This window comes from Callospermophilus lateralis, chromosome X (assembly GCF_048772815.1).
Source record: "Callospermophilus lateralis isolate mCalLat2 chromosome X, mCalLat2.hap1, whole genome shotgun sequence".
NCBI classification, from domain to species: Eukaryota; Metazoa; Chordata; class Mammalia; order Rodentia; family Sciuridae; genus Callospermophilus; species Callospermophilus lateralis.
The window spans coordinates 6,952,636-6,966,652 of record NC_135325.1 but is presented as its reverse complement, the minus strand read 5'-3'; positions in this window follow the sequence as shown (position 1 = coordinate 6,966,652).

Genomic DNA, 14,017 nt, shown 5'->3' with positions numbered 1-14,017 from the left:
TTAGAAGAAAACACTACTTCATGCCCATAAGGATGGCTAGTTTTTTTTAAAAAAAGGAAAATGGTGTTAGTGAGGATATGGAGAAACTAGAAACCTTGCACATTGCTGTTGGGACTATAAAATGGTGCAGCTTCTGTGGAGAACAGTACAAATTATTATATGCTATACCTATTCCACTTTGGGTATATATTCCCAGAAGAATTAAAAGAGAATCTCATACTTGGACACCAGTGTTCAGAACATCATAACTCATATAAAAGTCAAAAGGTATAATGTCTGTCAGCAGATAAAAACTATTGTACATACATACAATGGAATATTTAGTCTTTAAAAGGGATGCAATTTTTTCAGTTTTTTTCACTTTTATATTGTTTTTTCTTTTACATTAGGATTCATTTATAAAAATATAGAATAGAATTTGCTCTAATTTAGTCCCCAGTACTTCCCTCTCTCTGTCCTCCCTACCCATTCCCTTCCTTCTAGTGATCTTTCTGCTATGATTTTTAAAATTAGGGTCCTTGGTATACATAATTGTGAGATTCACTGTGGCATGTTCATATGTGTACATAAGAAAGTTAGGTCAGATTCATTCCATTGTTCTTTCCTTATCAAGTCCCTCCTTCCTCCCCTTCAATCCTCTTCCTCTATTCCACTGATCCTCTTTTGATGGAATCTCCCCCCCCCATTTTCTCCCCCGCCCCCTTAGTTTGGACTAGCTTCTATATATCAGAGAAAACATTGGACCTTTGACTTTTTTGGGTCTGGTTTATTTTTCTTAGCTATCCATTTACCAGAAAATGCCATAATTTTATTTTTTATGGCTGAGTAATACTCCATTGTGTATATATACCACATATTCTTTATTCATTCATGTGTTGAAGGGGATCTAGGTTGGCCATAGCTCAGTTATTGTGAATTATGTTGCTATAAACATTGAAGTGGCTGCATCCCTCATAGCATACGATTTTACATCTTTTGGTTATAAACCAAGAAGTGGTATATATCCAAGCTGGGTCTTATGGTGCTTCCATTCCTAGTTTTTTGAGGAATCTTCATACTGCTTTTCAGAGTCATTGTACTCATTTGTAGTCCCATCAACAATGTATGAGTGTACACTTCCCCCATATTAAAGTCAGTGAAATTAAATAAGCCAGACACAAGGATAAATAGGGTATGAATCTACTTATATGAGGTACTTAGCCTAATTTATAGAGACAGGAAATAGAGGTTACCAGTAATTTGTAGGGAGGATGAAACAGTTTAGTATGGATTGATAAAAAGTTCTGGCTATGGATAGTTATAATGCTTGCACAACATTGTGAATATACTTAATAGTAACTGTTTAAAAATAGTAAATTTCATATATATTTTACAACAGTAAGTACAAAAGGAAACAGGTTGAATAGATGTAAAATGTCATGCTATAAAATGTAAATACATTTTTTTAACTTAATTATTAAGTATTTTATGTGGTGCTGAGGATCAAACCCAGGGCCTTGCACATGCAAGGCGAGTGCTCTACCGCTGAGCCATAACCCCAACCCAAAATACATTCTTTTGTCAGCAAATATTTTCACAAATCATGTGAAAACATCAAAAAGAATTGGAGAAACGAACTGAGTATATAGTGGTGCACACCTGTAATCTCAGCGACTTGGGAGGTTATGGCAGGCCAGCTTAAATAACTTAGTGAGACGCTGTTAGAAAATACAAAGGAGAGCTTTGCAATGTTTTGAATAACCAATAAAAAAAATAAAAAACTCAAAAAAAAAAATAAAAGAAAAAGGGCTGGGAATGTGCAGGGCCCTGGGTTCCATCCCCAGGACTGGAAGGAAAAAAAAAGAATTGGAGAAAAAAAATACTAGAACAAATTACTATGTGGCAAGTCTGCTGTCTTGTTGAAAAAAATGCAAACATTTCAAAAACTCGTGGAATCTGAGGGTGCTTTCTGTCAGAAGGGGAAAACCATCTCCTCCCTACTACCTATCCACACACTACCCTCAAAAACTGCCTCTTCACTTCTCACATCTGGTAAATTCTAAATACAGGCCTGGTTGTTGCAAACTTATCACCACTCTGATTATTTCAATCTATTTGCCTTTCTAATGAGGATTTCCTTATTATTTTTTCCCATATAATCTTACACATGCCTGAAAACACCCTCATAATTCATATTTGCTAACATACCCTGTTCCTCGTGTCCACATGTCTCTCCCAGGTGAGTGCACTAAAATCAACATCACCATAAATGATGTTGCTACCAGGTAAGTACACATCATAAAACCCTGGCCTTCACTTTGGCACTTCACCCACTTTTATTATAAGAGTATGGCCTTGGCCTTAGTTTTCCTAATCTATCCGTGATACATTTTTAGCAGTTAACATCACTGTTACTTGATAAGCAGTCACTATTCTAACTTTTCTTCTTGTTAAATTTCTGTAAATAAATTTGCCAGGTAAGGATATTTTTGGAGGAAGCATGATGTATTAGGATACTCTAAACTGCTGTTAATGATAGACCCAAAGTGCAGTGTGTCCTAGGTATACTAACAGTCCTAAACAGATGTCCCTTTTCCCTATGAGGACCCAGGCTAATTTCATTTTGTGCCCAAGAACCTAGGTCCATTCCAGGTGGCATGGCACTTACCACTTGTGTTCTCATTCCATTGGCTGGAATTCAGTTGCATAGCCACTGTTCATTTTAACAGTGGCAGGGAAATGTACCTAAAAAGATGAGGTAATAATGGGTCTTTGGTAAATAGCTAGCAGTCTTGACTATGCATCATGATCCAATAGCAAAATAGAACCCACAAATTCCTCCTTTAAGCCTGTCATTTTCCCTGTTTCTCCACCCCCATTGCCCTCACATACCACGTTCCCCTTATTCTCCTTCCCTCCTTCATTTTCTCCATGTTGCCTAATCTTGTAGTTGGTTATATTACTGTTCCCAATCATTGACTGTTCCCTACAAAGGATATTGCATCCTATCCTGAACCCTGCTTTGGCTAGTGAAACTAAAGAACACATCTGAGCAGAAGCTTTTATAGTGGCAATGAACTGGATAAGTCTGGAGCCAGAAGGCATATGGTGCTGAGTCATTCATTCTGACACCCTCAAATTACATGAGCAAGAAGTAGATGTAGTTGTAAGTCACTAAGATTTGGGGGATTATTATTACATCTTAGAGATATGTTGAAATCTAAGTGATATGCTTCCTGACATAATCTGTCTTTGTACATTGTATATATTTCCCAACTAGAACACTTAATAAAGACAGTTTCATTAACTTGAGTCTGCTGTCCCCAGTGTCCAAATTGGCTCCTAACACATAGGATAGCTCTATTATTTGTTGAAGGAGCTATAATTCTGAAAATCAGGTTAAGGTTGATTTTTTTCTTTCATTCTTTTTTTTTTTTTTTTTTTTTTTGGTACTGGGGATTGAACTCAGGGGCACTCGACCACTGAGCCACATCCTCAGCCCTATTTTTTATTTTATTTAGAGACAAGATCTCACTGAATTGTTTAGTGCCTCACCATTGCTGAGGCTGGCTTTGAATTCGTGATCCTCCTGTCTCAGCCTTCTGAGCCACTGGGATTACAGGTTTGCACCACCACACCCAGCTAGGTGATGTTTTAGTACCAAATACATAGGCTGAGTCACAAATATGAAACCTAATAACAAATTGCTATTTGGTCATTAGACTATCTTCTGGTTGGTTTTGCTACTTGTTTCACATATATACTGCCATGCACTGAAGCTAGAGGAGTAAGGAGTTAGTTATTGGAGAAGAGTGTGACTGAAGAGAATTAAAACCAAAATTTCCAGTCATCTGGCTTAATATGACATCTTGGTAGCCATAGAATCTCTCTTTCCTTCTCACTAAATATTTGTAAGAAAATGAAAATAATGAAAACACATGATAGCCTCAAAAACTAAGGTGGACAGGCAAGCTTTTGCTAGTCTGGGACATACTTGCTACTCCAAGGTTGTTGATGCTGGATTGAAAAACTCCTCTCTCCCTTCACAAATGAACACATCTGATTTTTGGATGTGTTTTATAATCTGCAGCATCTTCCATTTGTATAGTTATTATAGTGACTTGGCTGTGCTTCTTCATCTTATGCTTTTTCCTTCAGGCCATGTTAATTTCAAAGTACCCAGCCAATCCTAGCCAAGTAGGCAGAGGAGACTGATGCCATTCTTGGTGGTGGAGCATGGGGTGATGCATCTACCCATCAGAGGCAACACACTGTATGTAAAAGCTGAAGAAAAAAGAGCCCTGGCAGGAGAAAAGGCTACACTTCCTATTTAAAAAAAACAAACAAAAACAACTCATTGTCAGGCACGTTGGCACACACCTGTAATCCCAGCAACTCATGAGACTGAGGCAGGAGGATAGCAAGTTCAAGGCCAGCCTCAGCAAATTACCAAGGCCCTAAGCAACTTGGTGAGACCCTATCTCTAAATAAAATATAAATAGGACTGGGGATGTAGCTCAATGGTGAAGCATCCCTGGGTTCAATCTCCAGAATAAAAACAAACAAAAACTCATTGTCAAAGAGGTGGGATAGAAATGCCCCTGTAAAGAATGGATTAAAAAATGTAGCATATATACACAATGGAATTTTACTCAGCAATAAAAGAGAATAAAATCATGGCATCTGCAGGTAAATGGATGGCGTTGGAGAAGATAATGCTAAGTGAAGTTAGCCAATCCCCCCCAAAAAATGCCGAATGTTTTCTCTGATATAAGGAGGCTGACTCATAGTGGGGTAGGGATGGGGAGCATGGGAGGAATAGATGAATTCTAGATAGGGCAGAGGGGTGGGAGGGATAAGGGAGGGGGCAGAGGATTAGCAAGGATGGTGGAATGTGATAGACATCATTATTCAAAGTACATGTATGATATGTCAAAATACATTCTGCTGTCATGTATGACTAAAAAAAATAAAAATAAATCATGGTTAAAAAAAAAGAATAGTGGGGCTGGGGATGTGGCTCAAGCGGTAGCGCGCTCGCCTGGCATGCGTGCGGCCCAGGTTCGATCCTCAGCACCACATACAGGCAAAGATGTTGTGTCTGCCGAGAACTAAAATAAATAAATATTAAAAAATTCTCTCTCACTCTCTCTTTAAAAAAAAAAAAGAATAGTGAATAATCCTTACTTAATACCATGCTTTTGCTATGGACAGTAATAAAAATTTAACTAGCTAAAAAAAAAGTACATGTATGAAGACACAAATTGGTGTCAACATACTTTATATACAACCAGAGATATGAAAAATTGTGCTATATATGTGTAATAAGAATTGTAATGCATTCCGCTGTCATTTATTTTTTTAAAATCAATTAAAAAAAAAAAAAGAAATGCCCCCGTAAAAGTAGTAAATAATGACAGTCAACTTGGTATGTAAGAGACAAGTTAGGAAAGATCCCTGACCTCAGGAAGCTTATAGTCTGCCTGGAAAGAAACAGCAAAAAGCATAGGAAAAAAGACATAACGTGTCAAAAGACCAGCTTAATTTAATGATACTACGTATAAAGAGATTAAACAGGGGCTGGGGCTGCAGCTCAATGGTTAAAGTGCTTGCCTCACATGTGTGAGGCACTGGGTTCAATCCTCAGCACCACATAAAAATAAAGATATTGTGTGCCCATCTATAACTAAAACAATAAAAAATTTTAAAAAGAGATTAAACAGAAGTCCCCCATCCATGTTTTTGATTTCTGCAATTTTAGTTACCTGCCTGCAGCTACAGTCCAAAAATATTAAATTGAATGTCCCAGAAATATGGCAATGTATAAATTTTTAATTTTTTTTGTAGTCGTAGATGGACAGCATGCCTTTATTTTGTTTATTTTTTTAATGCGGTGCTAAGGATCAAACCCAGTACTTCACACATGCTAGGCAAGTGTTCTGCCACTGAGCTACAGCCCCAGCTATAGTTTTAAATTGTGTACCTTTGCAAGTGAAATGTCATGTCATCCTGCTCCATCCTGCATGGGATGTGAATCATCCATAGAAGTCATCTCAGTTATCAGATCTACTGTCACTGTACACTAGTACATGTGTTCAAATAACCCTTATTTTACTTAATAGCCCCAAAGTGCAAGAATCATGAGACTGGCAATGTTATTATAGTATATTATTATAATTCCTCTCTTTTATTATTATTGTTGGTAATCTCCTACTGTGCCTTATTTACAAATTAAACTGTACCATAGATATTTGTGTATAGGAAAAACATAGCATATATAGGATTTGGTAGGATCTGCAGTTTTAGTTATCCACTGGGAGTCTTGGAATGTATCCCCTTGAGAAAAAGATTCAAGGGTTGATTTAAAAAAGTTATATGCTTTTACCTACTTTGTAGACACAGCTTCTTTCCAGAACTTTCTTCTTGAATTCTAGACCTTTCTTCTCGAATTCCAAGCCCACAGGCATCTCATACATGTTGTTCCCGTGTATTTTCCCAACTTCTTTTTGCCAGTTCCCCTCTCTCCAGTTCCTGCTTTGTAAATTAACAACACCCTCACTTACCATACATCTAGTCTTCCGTAAACAGGGACTGCCAATGTCATCTCCTCCCCGGCCACTGCCCCACAGCCCTGAGGTCACCAGGTGTCAGTCATCCCACCTCTCATGGGTCCCTCTGATCTTAGGTCTTCCTAGTCTGTTCTTCCTGGAGCTTACAGCCAGATACACACTTCGGCAATGCTAAGTTCCCACCCTATGAGCACTTTGAAGGCTGATACCTTTGTTTTCATATTTTCAGGATTTAGCATATTATCCCCTCATAGTAGACACTTAGATAGCTATTGGTTGAATAAATAAAGTAAAATTTCTTTTTAAAAACATGGCCATTTCCAATACAAATCCCAGTTTAAAATAAAATAATTCTCATTGATATTTGCACTTCATTAATCTGGTGTGACTCCCCTCACTATCATGGAGCATGTCAGGTATTTGAACAATAATGAAAGACAGGTGATCTGGAGGACCCTTACTGTGGCAGAGGCAGATAGTCCTGGAAGTTTGGGCCTTGAGATAGAAGAGATGAAAGAACTCAAATCTCTAACTGAATATCTTGAAATGTTTGATAGATGGATCAGTTTTGTTTTATTTGTGTGTGTGTGTGTGTGTGTGTGTGTGTGTGTGTGTGTGTGTATGTGTGTGTGGGTGTGTTTAGGATTTGAAGATCTAACTATAGGGCTGGGGTTGTGATTCCACGGTAGAGCACTTGCCTAGTACATGTGAGGCCCTGGGTTTGATCCTCAGCACCACATAAAAGTAAATAAATAAAATAAAGATATTGTGTCCATATACAACTAAAAACTATTTAGAAAAAAAGATCTAACTATAATCTATAAAATTTTAAGTTTTAAGAAAGCTCTCCTATGTTCTATAGACCGTTTATATATTATGTCTCCAAACTCTTGGATGTTTCCTTTTTCTTTGAGCCAAGCTAATATTCTTGGCAATTTAGGAACAACCTTTTTTATGCTGTGTAAGTGGAATATAAGAAATTAAAAAATAGAAGGTAAAAGTTGTGCTGTGTTGGTATCTACTATAAACTTCTGTTTCCGTTAGTAAATATTGACTTTATCGAATATCCCCTTCTCTTTTAAAAGCTTTATTGTAGTACATTTAAAGCACATACAAAAATAATATTGTAAAAGGAAACCCCTACCCATTACACAGCTCATGATGAACTCATGACTATTCTTGTTTCATTTATACATTCATATCCATTCTTCGTTCTCTATTCTCCATTTCCATGTGATTTTGAAGCAAATCTGACACACCATTTAATCTATATGTGTCAGTGTGTGTGTTCCAAGGATAAAGAAACTTTTTAAAAAGTAACTACACCATTATTGTACTTTAAAAATTAGTTATTCAGTTGGTCATGGTGGCCCACACCTATAATTCCAGTAACTTGGGAGGCTGAGACAGGAGGACCACAATTTTGAGGCCAGCCTCAGCAACTGAGCAAGGCCCCACTCAGTGAGATCCTGTCTTAAAGACGGGGGGATGTGGTGCAGTGCAGTGGTTAAGCACTCCTAGGTTCAATACCCATACCAAAAAAATATTCCTTCACTAATTTCTAACACCATTCTCTAATAAAAGGAACCGGGAATTCTTGGTGAAATATTTGGTTCTAAAATTGGGAAGGGGAATATGCAAGAGGAGCCTGGAGTATCTTTTAGTATCAGAATTATGTGCTCAAAAACAAACAAACAAACAAACAAACAAAAAACCCTAAAACACAAAAACAAATAAACAAAAACCCACAACAGTGATCTGGGTACAGTGGCACATACCTGTGATCCCAGCTGCTCAGAAGGCTGAGGAAGCCAGCCAGGACAACTCAATGAGACCATGTCTCAAAATAAAAAATAAAAAGGGCTGGCAAAGAAACTCAGTGATAGAGCATCCCTGGATTCAATCCCCAGTACCAAAAAACAAACAAATCAACATACTAAGATCATCGAAAACAAGCGAGGCCTGAAATATCACCATCACAGTGTAGAGGAACCCAAGGAGACATAATGACTAAATGTAATGTGGTCTCCTGGATGGGATACCGGAACAGAAAAAAGAATTAAGGTAAAAACTAAAGAAATCTGAATGGACTCTTTAGTCAATAGTTGGTTCAAGGGGCTGGAGTTGTGGCTCAGTGGTAGAGTGCTTGCCTAGCATGCATGAGGCACTGGGTTCAATCCCTAGCGCCCCTTAAAAATCTAAATAAACAAAATAAAGATATTGTGTTCATCTGCAACTAAAAATATTTTTTAAAAAATAAATAATTGGTTCATAGTTATGGCAAGTGTACCATACTAATCTAAGCTGTTAACAGTGGGAAAAATGGATATGAGGTAAATGGGTACTCTCTCCACTATCTTGGCAATTTTCCTGTCAGTATAAAACTCTTTTTTAATTTAATTTAATTTTTTTGTACCAGGGATTGAACTCACGGGCACTTACGCACTGAGCCACATCCCCAGACCTATTTTGTATTTTATTAGAGACAGGGTCTCACTGAGTTCCTTATTGCCTTGCCTTTGCTGAGGCTGACTTTGAACTCGCAATCCTCCTGTCTCAGTCTCCCGAGGCACCGGGATTACAGGCGTGTCCCACTATACCCAGGAGTCTAAAACTATTTGAAAATAAAAGTTTATGTAAAAGTTAACAATACTCTAGGGGAGGGCAGAGTGTCCTGAGGCCCACTCTCTTGGTTGAAAGAATAAGGATGAATAGAGGCTCCCTGGTAGGATATGACAGAGGTCAGACACCCAGGTGGGGTTTTCTTCACCTCCAGAAACAAGACAACAGGAGCAGGTCTTGGAGTTGGCACCTGGCAGCAATCAGCATGGCCTGCCAGTACGTGAGGAGGTGGCGGCTGAGGTTACCCCTCACCACGAGGCCTCCTCTAGCTGCTGCCCCCTGAACTCCACCCCACCTCAGGGTCAGTCCTAGACTCAGCCTGGGAGGCAGACTGCAGTTCTCAAATTGTACTCCTGAGGTAAACTTTTTGCAGGTAAAATAAAAATGGGGAGGTGTTAGCCTGTCACTCTGTCCTGCTCTCAGATTCTCTCTCATTCTCAGCACCCTCGTAGCCTCATCTCTCCCTCACTATTTCTGTCTGTGTCTGTCTGTCTGTCTCTCTCTCACACACACACATGCTCATACTTGCCTGCTTATTGAACAGGTGGGATCCAGTTTCACAATCACTAGAATGTAGCCTCATGGCATGCTATAGTTCTTCTGGGGCTTTTCTGTCTTTACAAAGAAAACAGTTTTGTCATCTGTGCTCACTTCTTGCCCACCACCACCATCCCCTTCCATCCCACACTGAGAGGACTTCTTAAGGCCCTTGGGTCCTCATTTGGACACAGAAGAGGCTGCAAAGCAGCAAGAACACAGAGGTTCAGTCTGAGTGTGATTTTCATACTTGTCCCTGCCATTTCAAGCGGCGTTCAGGGCTGCATGCCTCAGGTGGCATTCCTTTGTGCATTGCACAACCGATCCTCAGGTTGCAGTATTTTTAACAGAGTAGGTTAGAAATGATTGAAGTACAGAGCACGCCATCAGGGTGAACATGGCTCTGTGAAAAGCTCTATCACACCGGGTGACCAGGTGCAGTGGCCTATGTGCTGTGTGCCTGTAAATCCCAGTAGCTTAGGAAGTTGAGGCAGGAGGAACACAAGTTCAAAGCCAGTTTCAGAAACTTAGCGAAGCTCTATCTTAAGATTTAAAAAAATTTTAAAAGGGCTGGGGATATGGCTCAGTGGTTAAGCATCCCTGGGTTTATTCAATTCCCAGTAACAAAACAAAACAAAACAAAAAGAAAAAAAAGTGGTATCACTTGTATGCCCTGTGAGCATAATGGGTTGAGATTCTGTAAGTTGAATGTCACTTTATTCCCTCTTCTTGATGGCACAAGGGGCACCTCTTGCTGATGATCTAAACCTGCCCAACTGGTGAGCTGGTGTGCAGATTGGATGTCATGATCCCAGGACAGATACCATGTGGACCAGAGAGCAGTGTGTCCTGGCCTGGCTGCCTGTGACAGTGAGTTCCCTGGTGCTTTTCAACCTCAGCACCTCTCCGGCCAGGTATGGGAGAGTCTATGGGCCATGGCCTGGGCATTAGGAGTCTCAAGAGTTCCCCTGGTGATCCTGGGTACAGCCAGGGTACAGAAGCAAGCATCTGGCAGAGTGACAAATGCCAGCTGTGACAGGTGTCCCCTCGCCCACCTCCCCACTCCAGGGCAGTGGTGCCAGACTGGGTCTCTGCTGCAGTGGTCTCCTTTCTTCCTCAGGCTCTCTTGGGGGTTGCGTGCCCCTGTGCCCCTTTCCTTCCCTCTGCTGATTCCAAGATCCCTAACAAACTTTCCTGACTAAGTAGTCCTTGTCCCCAGAAACATTGGGGCCATCTCTGCAGCTCTACAAACTGCAGTGCACGCTGTCCTCTGGTCCTTGTTTCATCCAGGAAGAGGATGCCACTGAGTCACAGGCCAGGGTGCCTCCCTCCCAGGCTTTGTGGCACCATGAAGGGTGAGCAGGTTTCTTTCCAAAAGCTTGGACCCTCTGGGATTTTCAATCTGGACCCTTCCCCTGGTTGTCCTAAAATACAGTCCTTCAGGGGACCAAGATCACTGGCCAGGTGGTTGCATCAGGATCACTAGGTGGGGGAACTTTCCGTAGTTGCTGAGTTGGGGGAGGGATGAAGCAGGTTACCTCCCCGCAGCATATACATTTTTCTTTTTCTTTTTTTGGTACTGGGAATTGAACCCAGGGGCACTTAGCCACTGAGCCCTATCCCCAGCCCTTTTTATTTTTTGTTTTAAGACAGAGTCTCACTAAGTTGCTTAGGGCCTCACCAAGTTGCTGAGGCTGGCTTTGAATTTACAATCCTACTGCTTCAGCCTCCTGAGCTGCTGGATTACAAGCATGCGCCCCCATGCCCAGCAGCATATACATTTTTATTGCTTCTTTCTCCTGCTGTCATCCATATCTAGTTATATTTCATTTTTACTGGCTATCCTATTTAAAATTTCTTTGTAGAAATAAATTCACAGGGGCTGGGATTATAGCTCAGTGGCAGAGCACTTGCCTTGCACGAGTGATGCCCTGGGCTCAATCCTCAGCACCACATAAAAATAAACAAATAAAAATAAAGTTAAAAAAAGAAAGAAATTCACATTATCTTCACCATATATAATTTTTGAATGCTTTTATGCCAGACACCTGGGAGTGCTAAATCCTTTGGTGAAATGAGGTTAACCTCTAGCCCATGCAGTTAGTTAACTGTTGGTAAATTCTGGATCACTTTTACTCTGAAGGTATCTCTTTGTGGTCCCAGTCTGAGGCAAGGTGTTGCCTCACCAGCTTCCCTCCATTTGTGTGTCTCAGATTCTGACGTTTGTCCTTCAATCTCACAAAACCACTAAAGGTGCAGCCCAGCCTCTTTCTGCCTTTTTTTTTTTTTTTTTCAGTGATGGGGATCTTACCCAGGGCTTTATGCATGCCAGGAGGTGTTCTACCACTGAACCATATCCCCAGCCCTCTTTGGGTCTTTTCATGATCAATAAATGACCAAGAGCAGGGGCTGGGATTGTGGTTCATTGGCAGAGCCTAACACATGTGAGGCACTAGGTTCGACCCTCAGCATCCCATAATCATAAAGGTCTTAATTAAAACAAATAAAAAATTAAAAAAGGTATTGTGTCAACCTACAACTAATATATATATTGTGTGTGTGTGTGTGTGTATATGTAAATCCCCAAGGGCAAAAGCAATTCTTTCAGCTTTTCATACCTCTCTAGATTTCTGGTCTTTCCCAGATCACAGTACAATCATTGCTCATTGTTTTGTCAACTTAATGTTGTTCATTAATGTTAAAATATTAAAAATATGTCATCTAGCTTTTGTAGTTGCCTTCCAGGGGAATGGCTGCATTACATTACCCAGTACACCATTACAGGCAGTGCAACTTCAGGTTGCCATGACTGCCCTTACTGTTGACAAAATACTTGATGTGTTCATTGCCCAAGTGGTGCAGCTTGCACGTGCATCTCCTCCTACTTCTCCCACAGCTGGCACATCTCTCTTACTTGTTGGTCACTATTATTCTGCCATACTGGGCAGATCGGAAAATTTAAAGCTAGCTGTATGAATGATAGTAAGGAAATCCTTTCTTTCTTCTATTCTATCTTCCTCCATGGAGAAAAGGCATCAAGTCAATAAATGAAGAGAACTGACCAGCTATGAATTTTCAGTTACATTTCCTGAACAAACTGTGTGTACCTGCTGCGTTCTAGGTGCCTAGGAAATCCAAAAGGGCAAGTGGATCAGTCCAGCTGAGGCAGTAGGGTCACTTGATCCAAGGCTATGTTCCCACAGCATAGAGATTTTTATTGCTTCTTTTTGTCCTCCATATCTACTTATATTTCACTTTATGCTGCCTCAGAGACCCGGGACCAGCCTGAGAAAAATATTGAGATTCTGTCTTAAATACATTTCTTTCCTTTCTTTTTCTTTTTGGTATCAGATGATTGAACCCAGGGGCGCTTAACCACTGAACCACATACCCATTCCTTTTAATTTTTTTTTTTTTATATTTTTTATTTTGAGACTGCCTCGATGAGTTGAGTTGCTGAGCCTGGTTTTGAACTTGCAATCCTCCTGCCTCAGACTCCAAAGTTGCTGGGGTTCTAGGCATGTGCCTCTCTCTCCCCTCCAGAAATATATATCAATATCTATCTATCTGCCACAAGCCTTGTGGCTTTGAGCAAGTTAAATTCTCATAGCTTCAGTTTTCTCATCTTTAAAATGGGATGCTAATACTGATTTCTTATGGTGTTGAGCACCAGCTAAGGTTAGACATGTTAAGTGGCTTGTGGTGAGCACTAAGTAAATCCTAGCAGTTATTAATAAAAGAAGCAAACAGTGAACGTGACTGTTTGGAGAATCACAAATAGAGCCACATAGCTGACATGGAGGATTCAATGGATATACAATAATAATTAAGGGCAGATTTCTTTTTTCTTTATTTTTTATTGGTCCATTGTAATTGTACTTAATGGTGGGATTCATTGTTACATATTTTTATATGCATACGATCTCAAATTATAATTTGGCCAATATCGTTACACATGGGGCAGATTTTAATAGTTGCATTGGTTTGGGATTTTTATTTTTCCCTAAGCGTCTTTGGCAGTGAGTAAGCACCCGAAAAACATTGGAGAGTCTTTTATTTCTCTCACATTGTACACTTTTAAACTGATGTGCTATGTGGAGAGCATTTTGGGAAGGGCGGAACTGCACGATTGGCTACCGGCTCCTCCCCTATGTATGCGTATGTATATATTACGTTATATACTATATTAATATATGCATATATCCCATGTACATATTATGTAATATATACATATGTCATGTGTATTATACTATATATGTATATATATGTGTGTGTATGTATATATATAATAACAGTTTTATTCCAAATAG